Source organism: Lampetra fluviatilis, chromosome 30 (assembly GCF_964198595.1).
Source record: "Lampetra fluviatilis chromosome 30, kcLamFluv1.1, whole genome shotgun sequence".
Lineage (NCBI taxonomy): Eukaryota > Metazoa > Chordata > Hyperoartia > Petromyzontiformes > Petromyzontidae > Lampetra > Lampetra fluviatilis.
Genome location: NC_136304.1, coordinates 7,803,250 through 7,816,740, shown reverse-complemented (window position 1 = coordinate 7,816,740; position 13,491 = coordinate 7,803,250). Strand labels below are relative to the sequence as shown.

General features: G+C 56.6%; 1 long non-coding RNA gene across 1 annotated transcript; it reads left to right on the top strand.

The window, feature by feature from the left end:
• Nucleotides 1–11,436: 11,436 nt before the first annotated feature.
• LOC144943322 (uncharacterized) lies at nt 11,437–13,255 on the top strand. Its single transcript, XR_013639486.1, has 3 exons — nt 11,437–11,494; nt 12,013–12,109; nt 13,152–13,255. It is a non-coding gene; the product is annotated as an uncharacterized LOC144943322 (long non-coding RNA).
• The last annotated feature ends 236 nt before the right edge of the window (nt 13,256–13,491 follow it).

The window sequence follows — 13,491 nt, the reverse complement described above, 5'->3', positions numbered from 1 at the left end:
GCCGCACTTCGTTGCTTTACCATCACATTGAGACGGGCGATGCTGCCCCTATTCGATTAAATTCGCATCGGATGAGTCCTGCGGAGCGAGAACACGTACGGGGGGCAGTGGAAGACATGTTGGCTGCGGACATTATATCGCCATCTAACAGCCCATGGGGCGCTCCAGTCGTCTTGGTTAAGAAGAAGGATGGCAAATTGCGATTTTGTGTTGATTTCCGCAAATTGAATAAGATATCGGTGGCAGATGCGTACCCCCTGCCGCGTATGGATGACTCCCTCGACGCATTGTCGGGGGCTAAGTTCTTTTCCACACTGGACCTCTCTTCGGGATTTTGGCAGCTTCCCCTTGACGAGTCCTCACGGGAGAAAACCGCATTCCGTACGCCGCAGGGGTTATTTCAATTCAACTGTCTCCCGATGGGATTGAATGCGGCCCCTGCTACATTTCAAAGATTGATGGAGCTCGTTTTGACGGGGTTGCAGTGGGAGACGTGTCTTATATATTTGGACGATATTATTGTCTTCAGCCGCACATTTGATGAACATTTGACGCGGCTGGAGACAGTGTTCACGAGGATGCGTTCTGCCAAATTGAAATTCAAACCAAAGAAATGTCACCTACTGCAACGGTCCGTCCGCTATTTGGGGCACATTGTGAGTGCTGAAGGAGTGTCCACGGATCCGGAAAAGACGGCGTGCGTCCGGGATTGGCCGACTCCGGCCACCGTGGGGGATGTTCGGCGGTTTTTGGGATTTGCCTCGTATTACCGAAGATTTGTGCCGGGTTTTGCGACGATTGCGAGGCCCTTGCATCTCCTTACGGGTAAAGGACGGAAGTTTGTTTGGGGACAGCCGGAGGAGGCGGCCTTTCGGAGTCTGCGTGATCTATTGGCCACGGCCCCAACATTGGATTATCCCGATTTCGATCACCCATTCATTCTTGATACGGACGCGAGTGACACAGGTATTGGGGCGGTGTTATCACAGTCTAAAGGGGGTGTAGAGCGTGTCGTGGCGTATGGTAGCCGAGTCTTGTCTCCTGCGGAAACCCGCTACTGTGTCACTCGCAGAGAACTATTGGCGGTTGTTTTTTTCCTACGGCAATTTCGACCATACCTCTACGGTCGTTCTTTTATTGTGCGTACGGATCATGCGGCCTTGCAATATGCCCTTAAAATTGACCAGCCATCCGGACAGTTGGCACGTTGGTTGGACACGCTACAGGAATTTTCCTTCCAAATTCAACATCGGAAGGGAGTGCGCCATGCGAACGCTGACGCACTTTCCAGATTACCGCGGCGCGCCCCTTGTAAATGTGAGTCGGGGACGCATAGGTGTTCGCCGATTCCAAACCCCCCTCAGCCGCTTACGTTGGCCGTCGAGAAGTCGGACACTCCGATGGAACCGGGACCGGCTGACGGGGTTTTGAATCTGCCGCGGTCTGTCTGGATCCGGGAACAGATGATGGATGAGTCATTGGTGTCCTTGCGGAAGCGGTCTGCTAGGGACAATGGGAGTCCGAGTACGGCTATGGGGCCGCAAACCGCTCTCCGAGATGGTCTGCTTATGTGGCGGGAGGGGTTCCAGGAACGTTGGCGCCTGGTGGTACCAACGTCCTTGCGATTCGAGTTTATTAGAACCCTCCATTGTGACACTCTCTTACATTTAGGGGTGCAGAAGACCTTGTTGACGTTGCAACGTCATTATTTTTGGCACGGCATGGCGACAGATGTCGTAGGGCACGTGCGCGCGTGCCCTGCGTGTGCACGACGTAAGCCGCCGAAACATCCTTACGTGCCGCCTCTCCAGTCGATTCAGGTGTCTCGAGTCAATGAATTGGTGGCACTGGACATATTGGGACCTTTTCCACCATCGGCGAGGGGTAATAAATATTTGCTGGTAGGGGTTGAGTACCTCTCCCGTTGGCCGATGGCCTGGCCGTTGCCCGATCAGTCGGCCGCGGCCATTACCGACGCCTTTTTGTTTGGGTATATTATGGATAAGGGGGCGCCTGAGAGACTCCTCACGGACCAGGGCAGGAATTTCTCTTCTAAATTATTGGCGGAAGTGTGCGCGGGCCTTGGGACTAAGAAAGTACGGACATCCCCATACCATCCGCAGACGGATGGTATGGTTGAACGGCTGAACAGGACATTGTCTGCCATGCTTTGCCATACCGTGAGTGAACAACAATCAGATTGGGATCTGCACATCCCCGGGGTGCTTTCGGCGTACAGGATGACGCCTCATGCGGCTACAGGATATTCGCCGTTTTACCTTATGTATGGTCGGGAAAACGTGCCGCCGGTGGATGTGCAATTGGGAACTGGGGTGAAGGGACCTCGTAAACCACTTCCTGAATACATTCAGGACACGGTTCGCCGAGTCACGGAGGCGCGGGAGAATGCCCGCGTGGCTACGGCCAAAGCCCAGGCCCGGAACGAGCGATATGCGCGACGGTCTGAGGGGGAGTGCCCTTGGAAGGTTGGGGACCTAGCCTGGCTTCATTGTCCACAGGTACGTCCGGGGACCTCGCCGAAATTGCACAAACCCTGGCATGGTCCCGTACGCCTCATTGCGGTTCCCAACCCACAGTCAGCACGCGTCCAGATTGGGTCTCGTCGCTGGGTTGTGCATACGTCGCGCTTGAAACCATATGTTGCTCCCTTACATGATGCGTCATCCCCCAATGTTGCCTTGCCGGGGTCTGTTGCTGCTGACTCTCCCCTGCCTGCGTCCATTGATCTTGCTAGAGCGCCTGTCGTACCTGTTCCAGACAGGCCGGCCGTGACATTGCGGGGGACGAGGGGCCCTGCTCGGAGGACGCCTGCCAGGTCTGCGGGACCTTCGAGCCCTGCAGCCCTTCCGACCCAGCTGCGGGCACGGTCACAGGACAAGCCCAAGACTAACTCTTTAGGGACACGGGACGTCGGTGGACTTCCAGCTGCGACAGGGGGATTACCCCCTGTCATTCCTCGACTTTCATCGCGTTCCCGTTCTGCGAGTGGGCCGCCGACCGTCCGGGACGGGCCGGCGACCCGCACACGTTCCAAATCGCTTACGTTTCGTTGATTGTTGCTGTCTTGTTATTTTTTTTCTTACAGTTGTATTTATTGCATGCTTTTTGTACGTTCGTTGATGTTAATTGCGTTGTTGTTGTTCTTGCTGTTACATTGTATGCTTAGTGTCCTTTAGGGGGGGAAGCTCGGTTCGCCGCATTACGATTTGCTATTGGTCAGCCGAGGTCGGCTGGGATTTTTCTACGGGGGAGGGTGGTGTAATGCGGGCGTAAGCGACCTTCCGGATGTGACGTCACGGGGGGTGGAGTCATGTGACGTGGGTGGAAGGTTCGGGTCCTTAAGCGGGTAAACCGGAAGGGGAAGTCAGTCGGGGTGTGAGCGGAAAAGAGTGAGGCCACGCGGGCGAGTGAGAAGAGGGGGGGGCACCGACGGCCATCGGGAGCCAACCCCGAAGACAAGAGGAAGCTGCGGAGTGGTGTGCAGCTGCAGAGGAGACAGCCAGAAGGGCTGCGGGTTAGAGGCAGCGGTGTGGCTGCCAGGAGGAGCTGCGGAGAGAGAGAGAGACAGCACGAGGCTGTCAGAGCTGCGGAGGGAGAGAGGGAGACAGCACGAGGCTGTCAGAGCTGTGGAGAGAGAGGAGTTGCAGCGAGTACAGCCAAGGGGGGCTGTGTGAGAGAAACAGCAGCGGGGCTGCTGTTGTGGATCGGGCCGACATTGGAGTCAGCACCGTGGAGAAGCTACAGAGTAAAGACAGCCGTGTGGGTGTACAGCACGAACCGAATAAAGGACACTGAGCCAGACATCGTGGTCCAGTCGTTTATTACATTTACACACCACGCCAGACACTAGTGTTGGCCTCGAGCAAGAATTGAACTCGGGTTGCCGCTTTCATAGCGCAGCTTGCTAACCGCTACACTACAGCTCCCCACACACTTACTTTCACACACACACACATCCGTGCACGCACACACACGCAAATGCTCACTCCCAGCGTGAGGCCGACTCCTTACACGTAATGGAGATCGCTCCTCTGAGCAAAATAGTTCCCCGGTTCAATTTGCAATTGCGAGTTCGTGTTTAAAGTCCATGTTTTTTTTAAATTATACTTCATGCAAGCTGGTTCGTAAGTACGGGCGTTCGTAAGTCTGGCGTTTGTAAGTCGAGAACTGCCCGCATCATGCTTTGAGACAATTGTCCTCCATAGCTCGAGGTCAATCGGGAGCTGTCCAAGACACGTGTGGAGTTTGCGTGTTCTACCGCTGTTCTGAATTAGTTTCCTCCATATATATGGTAACTGGTATTGACCAGAAACATATCCCTATCCTGAGAAATTACCTGAAAATGTACTCAATTAGGATTACAGCATTGTCCCCCGACTGCAGAACAGTTGGCAGGACCCTCATGAACACGGGTCTTGAGACTCAGGCTTCCCTGGCTTTATACCAAACGATTAGCACGGTTGGTTACGTACGGTGCTAAATAATTTCAACATCCATATAGAGAGTCAAGCGTTATAATAATGATTATTTTATGCTGGTTGCTTGGAATCATATATTTTATATATTTACGCGATCTAATCTAATAAAAACCTGTATTATGGATGTTTTTTGTCGTGAAAGCCTACGTTTTAAACTGCTTGCAATTGTGTGCCCTGCTTCAGTGCGTTCTGTACGTCTGTTGAAACGTAAATTGACATACAAAAAACTAAACGGTGGCCCGATGGTGACAGCGATTGCTGAACTAATATTTCGGCCGCGATTATACTCGTCGTCGTAAGTGAGGTAAGGTAAAACGTTCGGTGACAAAATGGAAGTGCAAAGTGCTTAGTTGACAAGAGTCGCTGGAAGTTGTGGACGAGCCCTCGCCGACGTCCCCCGGGAGCGGAGGGAGCTGGGGGGGTCTCGTGGCTCAGGACTTCCAATTCCAGCCAGCAGCTGTTGCTGCCGCTGAGCCCACGGCCCCCAGTGCCCATGTGGCCAGTGGCCGACAAGAAACAACTTCAGTGGAATTTGCACTTAGCTTGTTGATCAAAGTGGCAAAACGTTAACGGGGACGTCATTGCCTGAAACGTCAAAGCAGGTGATAAAAAAATATTTTTTTTATTAAAAATGATAATAGTTTACACCTGAGATTTTTAGATTTCAGCTTTTGGGCCCAATGAGCTGCTTGGCTGGCTCTATGTCACGTGGGACCTGCAACGGTATGGATGTTATGATCATTCCAACGCTGGATATCGGCCTCCCCATGTTGTGTTCTCACAAGCGGTTGTTAGACCATACTTCACTGCTCTAGTCATTGCAGGTTGATGAGGGGGGAGAGATGGATGTCAGGACGAGTTTAAATATCTATCACGATTATGTTAACTGTCGCTTAGAAAGTGTCAGAATGTGTGTTGATGACACATGGGCAATCATACGCAACGTTGAGCTCAACTCTAACCTCAATATAACCTCACCCAAAATTCAATCACGAAACTCAACTTTGACCCTAACCTCCAAGCTGTCATATTAACCCCAACCCTAAACAAACCCCTCAGCCTATCCATAACTTGCAGCCTCACCCCTAACTCCAAACCCCAAACCGCAAATCTAACTTTAAACACCGTCCTGATAACAACACTCAACCTTAGCCCCCATCACGATGCATCCTGTCCAGCCGTGCGTCTCCTACCCCGCGCAGCATCAACAAACACCACTCCACTGTCGCACGAGTGGCACGTGCCATCATCGCCACGGCACGCCGCGATGCTCGTGGAATGTGAAGGGGGTGTGGGTGGGGGGTGGGAGGGGGGCACGTGTCTGGTGTGGCCCGGCCGCTGTGGGATCGCGTTTCTGGACAGCTGGGGGGGCGGGCAGGGGTGGAGGGGGCCGGCTCGGCCAAAGCGACGCTGCCATCGACGCCTCAAAAATAGACCCCGGCCGTCATTTGTCGGGAGGGCGAGAACGGCCGGCCGGCCGGCGCGAAGTGGCGTGACATAGCGGTTCGCTGTGAACTTGGAGGTGCCGGGCCCGCTCCGCTCCGGTCTCTGGGCTGTCCGAGCGAGAAGGTACGTCGGCGCTGCAACCCCCCCCCCCCCCCCAGTAGCCCACTGTCGGAACATGCGTGACGATTCAACCGATGGGACGGGGCTGTGAGTGCGCGTTTCGGGCAGCGTGGGATGGAGCGGGGGAACAGCTGCGGTGAGGCTCCAGGCTCCGTGTGGCCGGGCAGGCGCGCGGCTCGTCCGGCGACCTTGGTGAACGCGCGCACCGTGCCCACCTCGGGGTGGGGGTGGGGGCTCTTTGCGACGCACGCGATGGGTGGGGGGGGTCTGCTGCCAGCGCTCGTCCGTTTGCCGTCGTCGCACCGACAAATACAATAACTGCGAATGTATCGATTCGGAAATGTTTGCGCTCGACGGTTGTCTTCACGATCTGCGTGGCTTTTATTGCAACGGCTCGTACTCGATTACCTTATTTCTAAATGCAACATTGCTCCAGATTAGGGTCATCCAGGTTACGGCTTTGCAGCTCGGCGCACTTAGCAAACGGCGCCGGGCACTTAATAAAGTCCCGGGTGCTATTCTCGTGTCTCGGCTACGCGCCGCTCTATTTTAAGAGACGGCCACACTCTCCAACTCCATTTGCCACACGACGCCCTGGACACGGCCACACTGTAAGTGACACTGGCATCTTGGGAGGAGAAGTGAATTGAACATTTGAAGAAAGGAAACGGTTTGCAGGAGAGACGCCCGCTTGTGAGTTGTTGCTAACAGGAGTTGGCGGTGCCTCGGCGAAGCAGCAACGGCGGAAAGCAGCCTCCATTTTCATCTTCAAGGTTTGATGTTTTCCACGTTTTACATTCTGAAAAAGGGAAACCTGATTAAACTAATTGGGTAGATTAAACATTTATTCATTGCCGTAGAACAAACCTAGAATTCGTTTTTGCTCACTTGAAAGTGTTCTCTCTTTACTGACAGAAGTTGCTAATTGACGATTAAAATAATTTAAAGTGTAAACATTGCCGCGTAAGGCACCTGGGCACAGGCGCGACTTCACGTGCGTGTTCCTTCAGCGTGGGAGCTCCTCCTTTCCACCTGGCACTGATCGTCAAGAGGGAACGAGGCGCCTGGATATTCACTGCAGGGAGGGGCATTCTGGGTAGATTGGGGGGCTGCTTAGAGGGCCAGTACGATTGGCTGCTTGGAGAATCGAGTTCTACAATATCACAATATTTTGATTTATATTAGGTGTCTACATTTGATGACAACTCGAGATAATGGGCATCTCTATTTTATACAGAGACAGGGGGTCAGTCGGTCATGGGCAGAGGAAAATCTAAACATGTGAGCCTGGACTTCAATAAGGGATAGTGAGTCAACAGCACGGATGTCTGGGGGGAAGAACGTTACAGACTACAGGGGCAGCAGATGAGAGAAGGCCGACTGGGGACTTCGGCAAAAAGCATTGGATGCTCGAGCGGAGAGTGCGTGGAGGAGAGTAGAGAGGGGAGCGGTAGGCAGGAAGATGTTAATGGAGTGTGATGTTGAACTAGATACGATATTGGATTGGAAGCCAGTGAAGAGGTTGGAGCAGGGGCGGTTTCTTCATTAGGACGATTGGGCGACGCACCACCAATGTCATTCAACCACAGAGTCACGCTAGCCGTCACTGTCAGCCTCTGGATATAGTCCAATCAGCGTCATGTCACGTTCTGTGGAGTACCGCCTCTTTTTGGGCGATTTCACTACGGCTGAGAATCGCCCCGAGTGGCCCCATAGACTTACATTCAAAGATGTTTTTTTTGGAACGGGGGCGCTGCAATGCATTCTCTATGGCTTCCGGGAGGGCTCGCCCTAACGTCCTTACGTCATCATACGTGCTAACGTCATCATACGTAAGCACATTTCATCCAACAATATAATTTATCGCCACCTAGTGGAATCTTTAATAAAATAAACTTGAGTGGTTTGTTTTAATAGTGAGTATATAAACAAACAAGATGTATTGTAAGAGTCACTTTATTTTTCATTAATATTAAAGAAGTGAAGTTGCCTTTACATGCTTAAGCTGTTAATTTATTCATTGCATGGGTGGACCTTATCCTTATCAATCATCCAGACATTTGCCCCCCCTGAGAGATTTTGCAGGAGCCGCCACTGGGTTGGAGAATTGGGGCGACGTGGTCTCTCTCGTTTGCAGAGTGTGAGGAGCTTGGCGATGGAGTTTTGGATCGTGTGGAGTGTGGGCTTGAGGAATGTGGGGAGGCGAGGGATTTGGAGAAGCCGTAGAGCAGAGCGTTGCACGAGTGGATTCGGGAAGCAATGTCGGCATGGATGAGTTTCTCATCGGTTTCGTTTCGGGTTCGAGGTCGAGTTGGTACGAGTGGCTGGTTGGCTAGTGGTCAAGGGTTAGAGGTCAGGCAGCTGGCATCGGCCAGACGAGTGCGCCCCACCCCAAGCCGCCCGTCCCGCATTGCGGGCGGTCGCCCGGTGCCAGCTGTTGTCCGCGCGCAGCGCTCACAGTCTCCCCATGTGGCAGGACGTGTTTGAGGAGATCGACTGCCGCGTGGAGGCCGCGCAGGCCCTGCGGGAGGCCGGGGCAGGGGCACCGAAGGGGGGCGGCGAGGGAGCGGCGGAGCAGGCGTGGTACTCGCTTCGCGTGGCCGCACTCGTGCTGCGGGAGCGCGTGCTGCTGGGGCCCGCATCTTCCTCCCCCCCGTCGTCATTGCCGTCGTCGCCGTCCCACAGCGACAACGTCGTTGACATCCTGCAGGAGATCGACGCTGCTGCTGCGGGGCTGGTGAGTGCGGTGCGAGCGGTGCATGTGGTGCGTGTGCTGAAATTATTTCCATAACCCTGACCACACCTGCCAATCAAATTCTATCCCTAATTGTCCACCTCGGCCCGAGTGCTGGCCCTATCCAGACTCCTCCACCCTAACCCTTGGCTCCATGTATGGAGTTTCAGTTTGAATTGTTGCTCTGGAGACCAGAAGACCACTGATTGGTGTTCGGCGCTCGCCATGTTAATGACGGCATTCGTTGTGATTTCTCACGGAACGGAGCGGCCCGCGTGCATGCTTCCATCTTCCAGCCCAAAGTCCCCGAGCCCCCTTTTCTCCCCTTCTTTATTTATGAAGCTGCGATGGCCACACCCAGCCATCTCAGCTTCATAGACACACCGCTGCTCGTGAACTGATACACGCGCGCCCCTTTATTATTGCGATGACCGCGACGCGACACGGAGTCGGGAACGGCGACCGTCGGCGAGCACGAGGATATCCAAACCGATCGTCATTTGCGTTTGCCCCGCAGAGCTCCGCGGAGCCCGTCGCCGAAGCGCACGGAGCGGGAGACGTCCCCGCTCCCCGCTCCCCCTACTACCTCTCCGTGGACGGCGACGTCTCCGCACGCGCCGAGCTCCCCTCCGGCACCAAGTCGACGCGTCGGTCCCGGCCCGCGTCCTCGGCACAAACCGAGTCTCCCGTCGAGCCCGCCCTCTCGAGCCCTCGCGAGAGCCGGCCGTCGTCCGAGCCGGCCGGAGCGTCCGCGCCCAAGACGTTTGGCCGCTGGAGCTACATGGAGCTGACCGAGGAGATCGCCGGCTACCCGGGGCGCGGTGCGGACCCGTGGGGCGTGCCGGGAGTCGTCGCTGCCGATCGCGGCCGCCGTGCGCTCGGCGGCGCGGACGAGACTTCGTCGCGAGCGCCGGGTGGGTCCCGCGCCGAGGAAGTTGCCGACGCGGATCCGTGGTCCTTGGATGAATTTCGCGGCAACGGCGACGGCTTCCTCTCCCCGTGGATGGCGCTCGATCCGCGATGGAATCCGCTCGTCCCGGCCATTGCGGAAGGCTCGGCACCGACGGGGGTGGAGTGTGCGTGGCGGTCGGATGCGAGCGCCGCAACGCTGTCGCGGCACCACGACGGCGTCGCGGGCATCTCGAGGAGGATCCCCTTCTCGGGAGCCGCGTCCGATGACGACAACTCCGAAGGTGACGACGGCGGCGCGTTCGGGTGCCTCGTCCCCTCCCGCTCCTACGGCGGCTCGCCGACCTCGTCGCCAATGCACGGGATGCTCGCTGTGCTCGAATCTCCGCCGGAGGTAACCCCGGCGCCCGGAGGTGGGCCGCCCGGCGATCGTTTGTCGACGAGGCCGCGGTGTCGCCAAGAGCTCCCGTCGGAGCCGGAAGGGGTCGACGCGCGGGGTTGCAGAGCGTCGGCCGGCGAGCGTGCCGTTGCCGAGTCGCCCTTCGTGGCCGGCTCGGCGGAACCTTGGCAAAGTAAATTGAAGAAGAAGGAAAATGGTACGAGAGCTCGAACGGCGGTGGCCTCCGGGAGGGTGGCCGGCTCGTGGGAGCAGGCCTTCCTGGACTGGGAGTACGGCAACGCGCTGGATGCCGCCGAGTACCCCTCGAGAGAAGCGGCCGGCGGCGGCTCGCGCGACGAGTTTGGCGAACTCCTCGAGCGACTCGGGAGCCGGCGAGAGAGCCCCGAGGATCCTGCGGCCAGACGCGTCCCCGCGGCGCCCGCTCGGCGTCGCCAAGACGGCACCGGAGAGACGCTCGACGCAGCCCGTGCCAGCTCCCACCACGCGGGTCGACCGGCCGCCGGCAACAAATCGCCGGGGTCGCGTGAGGGGTCAGGCGATGGCGCTTGGTTCGGCTGGGAGGAGTACATGGCCCTGCCGTCGCAGCTAAAGGACGCGGAGATCATCGCCCTCAAGCTGGACGACTTGTCGACGCTTCTCGAGAAGAAGCCGTCGCAGAAGTCGGCTTGCCGAGCGAATACCGACGCTCCCCATTTCGTCGACAAAGTGACGGAAAAAACGAGCCTCCGGACCGCGACGGCGGGCAGCGAGCCGCCGCAGTTCTCTCCCGGGGATGCTGCTTTGCCTCTTGGGGGGCCGATGGAGGCCGGAGGGGCCCGCGACGGGACGAGTGACGCGGACGGGCCCGGCCGAATTACACCCGATGCTCGCGCCGGCCCGGCGGGCACGCTGGACACGCTGGACACGCTGGACACGCTGGACACGCTGGACACGGGCCCGCTCAGCGACCTTCCCGTCTCGGGAAGAGCGTCGCGTTCCACTGCGTGTGGCTCCCCGGACGGGGGACGCGAGCGCCGGGCCAGGGCGGCCTCGTGTGAGCCAGAGGACGAGCGGCGTCGCCTCGCCAACGACAGGCGACCGCAGTGCGACGTTAAACAGCAGGCGGACAACGATGCCATATGGGAGAAGACGGAGGTCTGTGCCATGATGGGTTCGCATTCTTCAAAATATGACTTTTTTTCTGTGCTTTCAGTTTTGTGTCGCAGGGCAGTGTGCAACCCTTCGTGTGCCTCCCCCTCCTCACCGTGCCTCCCTCCCCGACAGGCGTTTGTGAGAAAGCTGGACGAGCTCATCGCGTGGCTCGCCGTTGCCATGGAGAAGACGGAGAACTGGACCCTACCCGGCGCGGACGTTGGCAGCCTCGGCGTTTACTTGGAGACGCACCTCGTACGTCGCACGCCGTTCAGAAACGCAAGCCGTCTCGCCGTTTGTCTTCTCACCGAGTCTCGTCCCCGATTTGAGCATGTCGACCGTCGCGTCGTGATTTGCGGTGACCGACGTCATGGCGGAGCAGCCGTGAGCTGCGGTCATCCGTGACGCGACTCGCACGCCGCTCGCTGGCCGCACGATGAATTCGCCACCGAACGTGCCAGATCTTGTCTGGTCTTGGAAGCGAAGCGGGATTTTGAGTTCTGGTCAGCGCCTGGAGAGGGGCGAACGCCAGGGCTTCCCGGCCAGTGCCGTGGGCGGGGAGCGCTGCGAGGCACGTCCAGGAGACGGCGGTGCCGAGCGATTCCTCCAACATGGAGCCCGAACGCTCCTCTGCGGAATTGGCCAACCAATCCCAATGTAGCAGGGACCCTCCTGATCAACAGAATCTTGAGATCCGGCGAGCGAGGCTTTTCCTCTGGGCAAAACGAAGGGTGTCGTTTGTAGTTCACCTCTCCGTTTGTGTCCCTTTCCAGAACTTCAAGGTGGCCGTGGACAGTCGCCGTGCCCTCAAAGACGCCGTGGTGACGGAGGGGAGGAGCCTCATGGAGCTGTTGATCTCCCAGAAGCCGAGTTGAGTTCCCCTCCCATCACGAGCAGCAGCAGCAGCAGCGTGGCGCGCCATGGGCGGCTGGAACCACGTGCGATCCTTTTCTGCACCGCACGCGGCTTGCAGTTAGGCCGACTGTGGTGCGCTCGCTCGTACCGGTGGGTGGGGAGCGGGGGGTAAGAAGCTTGCTCTCTCAAGGAAACGGCAAGCCCCGTAGCGCCAGTTGAGCAGAGCGCTGCACGGAGGCAACGCACACAAATTTAGAATGACAAACCATTTGCAAGACGGCTTCGCAAGCGCGTACGGTGAATAACAAACTCGCTGCGGAGAACAACTCGCATGCAGCGATGTTACCCCGGGGTTAAGAACTATTCCTGTCGCTATTGCCATGGTTACTGTTCCCGTGAACTTCACTCATTGATTCCTCTGCCCACGTCGAGGGCTCGGTCCACCGGACGCCGGCTCCGTTGATTTCTCCGTCGCGCCGTCCAACCGCCACACTGCAGCAGCTCGCAACGCCGCTCATTCTGCTTCTTCCCTCTCGCACCGCTCCACTTTTGAATTCGGTCTGTCATCGTCTCTTTTCTTATCGTTTTGTTCAATTAAATGTTTTTTTTTCTTTTCATCTGTTGCGCACTTTCAAGAGTGCTGTTTGTTGCACGCCGCTCGGCATTATGATCCTTTTGGGCCCTGCGTTTGGCGAACCGCGATTGAAAAACTGAAAAAATATAGAGAGTGCTTCAAAAATGTTTTAACACTTCTGAGAATTTGTAACAACACCACAAGAAATGTGCCTCCGGGCTCTGGAGACCACCTGAAGAAGATTCCAGGCACGCGTTGACAATGATGGCGAACAAGTGGAGGCTCTTTTTTTTTTAAGCTATTACCATACATTTGTTATCATGTTACAGTGATTTATCTGTTTTTCCATTAAAAACGATAGTCCCATATAAGTGTTAAAACATTTTTGAAGCACCCTGCATATGCTGAGTACGCCTTGGGTTCAAATGTGCGGCGAGCGTTGTCGACCGTTGAGAGACGCCGTCCGTGTGGATGTTTCGCCAGGCCTGGAGCAGACCCTGGGCCTCGTGGAGAGCCAGTGGCGTGAGCTGCAGAGGCAGATCACGCGCCAGCACAGATGGATTGTGCGCTCGCTGTCCACCGTGAGGTCCCACCCTCTCATGGACAACGACGAAGACGACCCCCGCGACCTCCGCACCCTGGCGGTGAGCGCGATGCCCTCGGCATGATCGTATGGATCATCGTTTATTAATATTGTTATTGATCCGCTTGATTACCCAGGAGAGCCTCGCTGAGTCTCACGACTCCTGTTTCAGGAGGGTCCTGCCAAGTTTTTGCCGTAGGGGCGACGCTGCTGCTGCTCTGTGTGTAATCCCAATTGCGT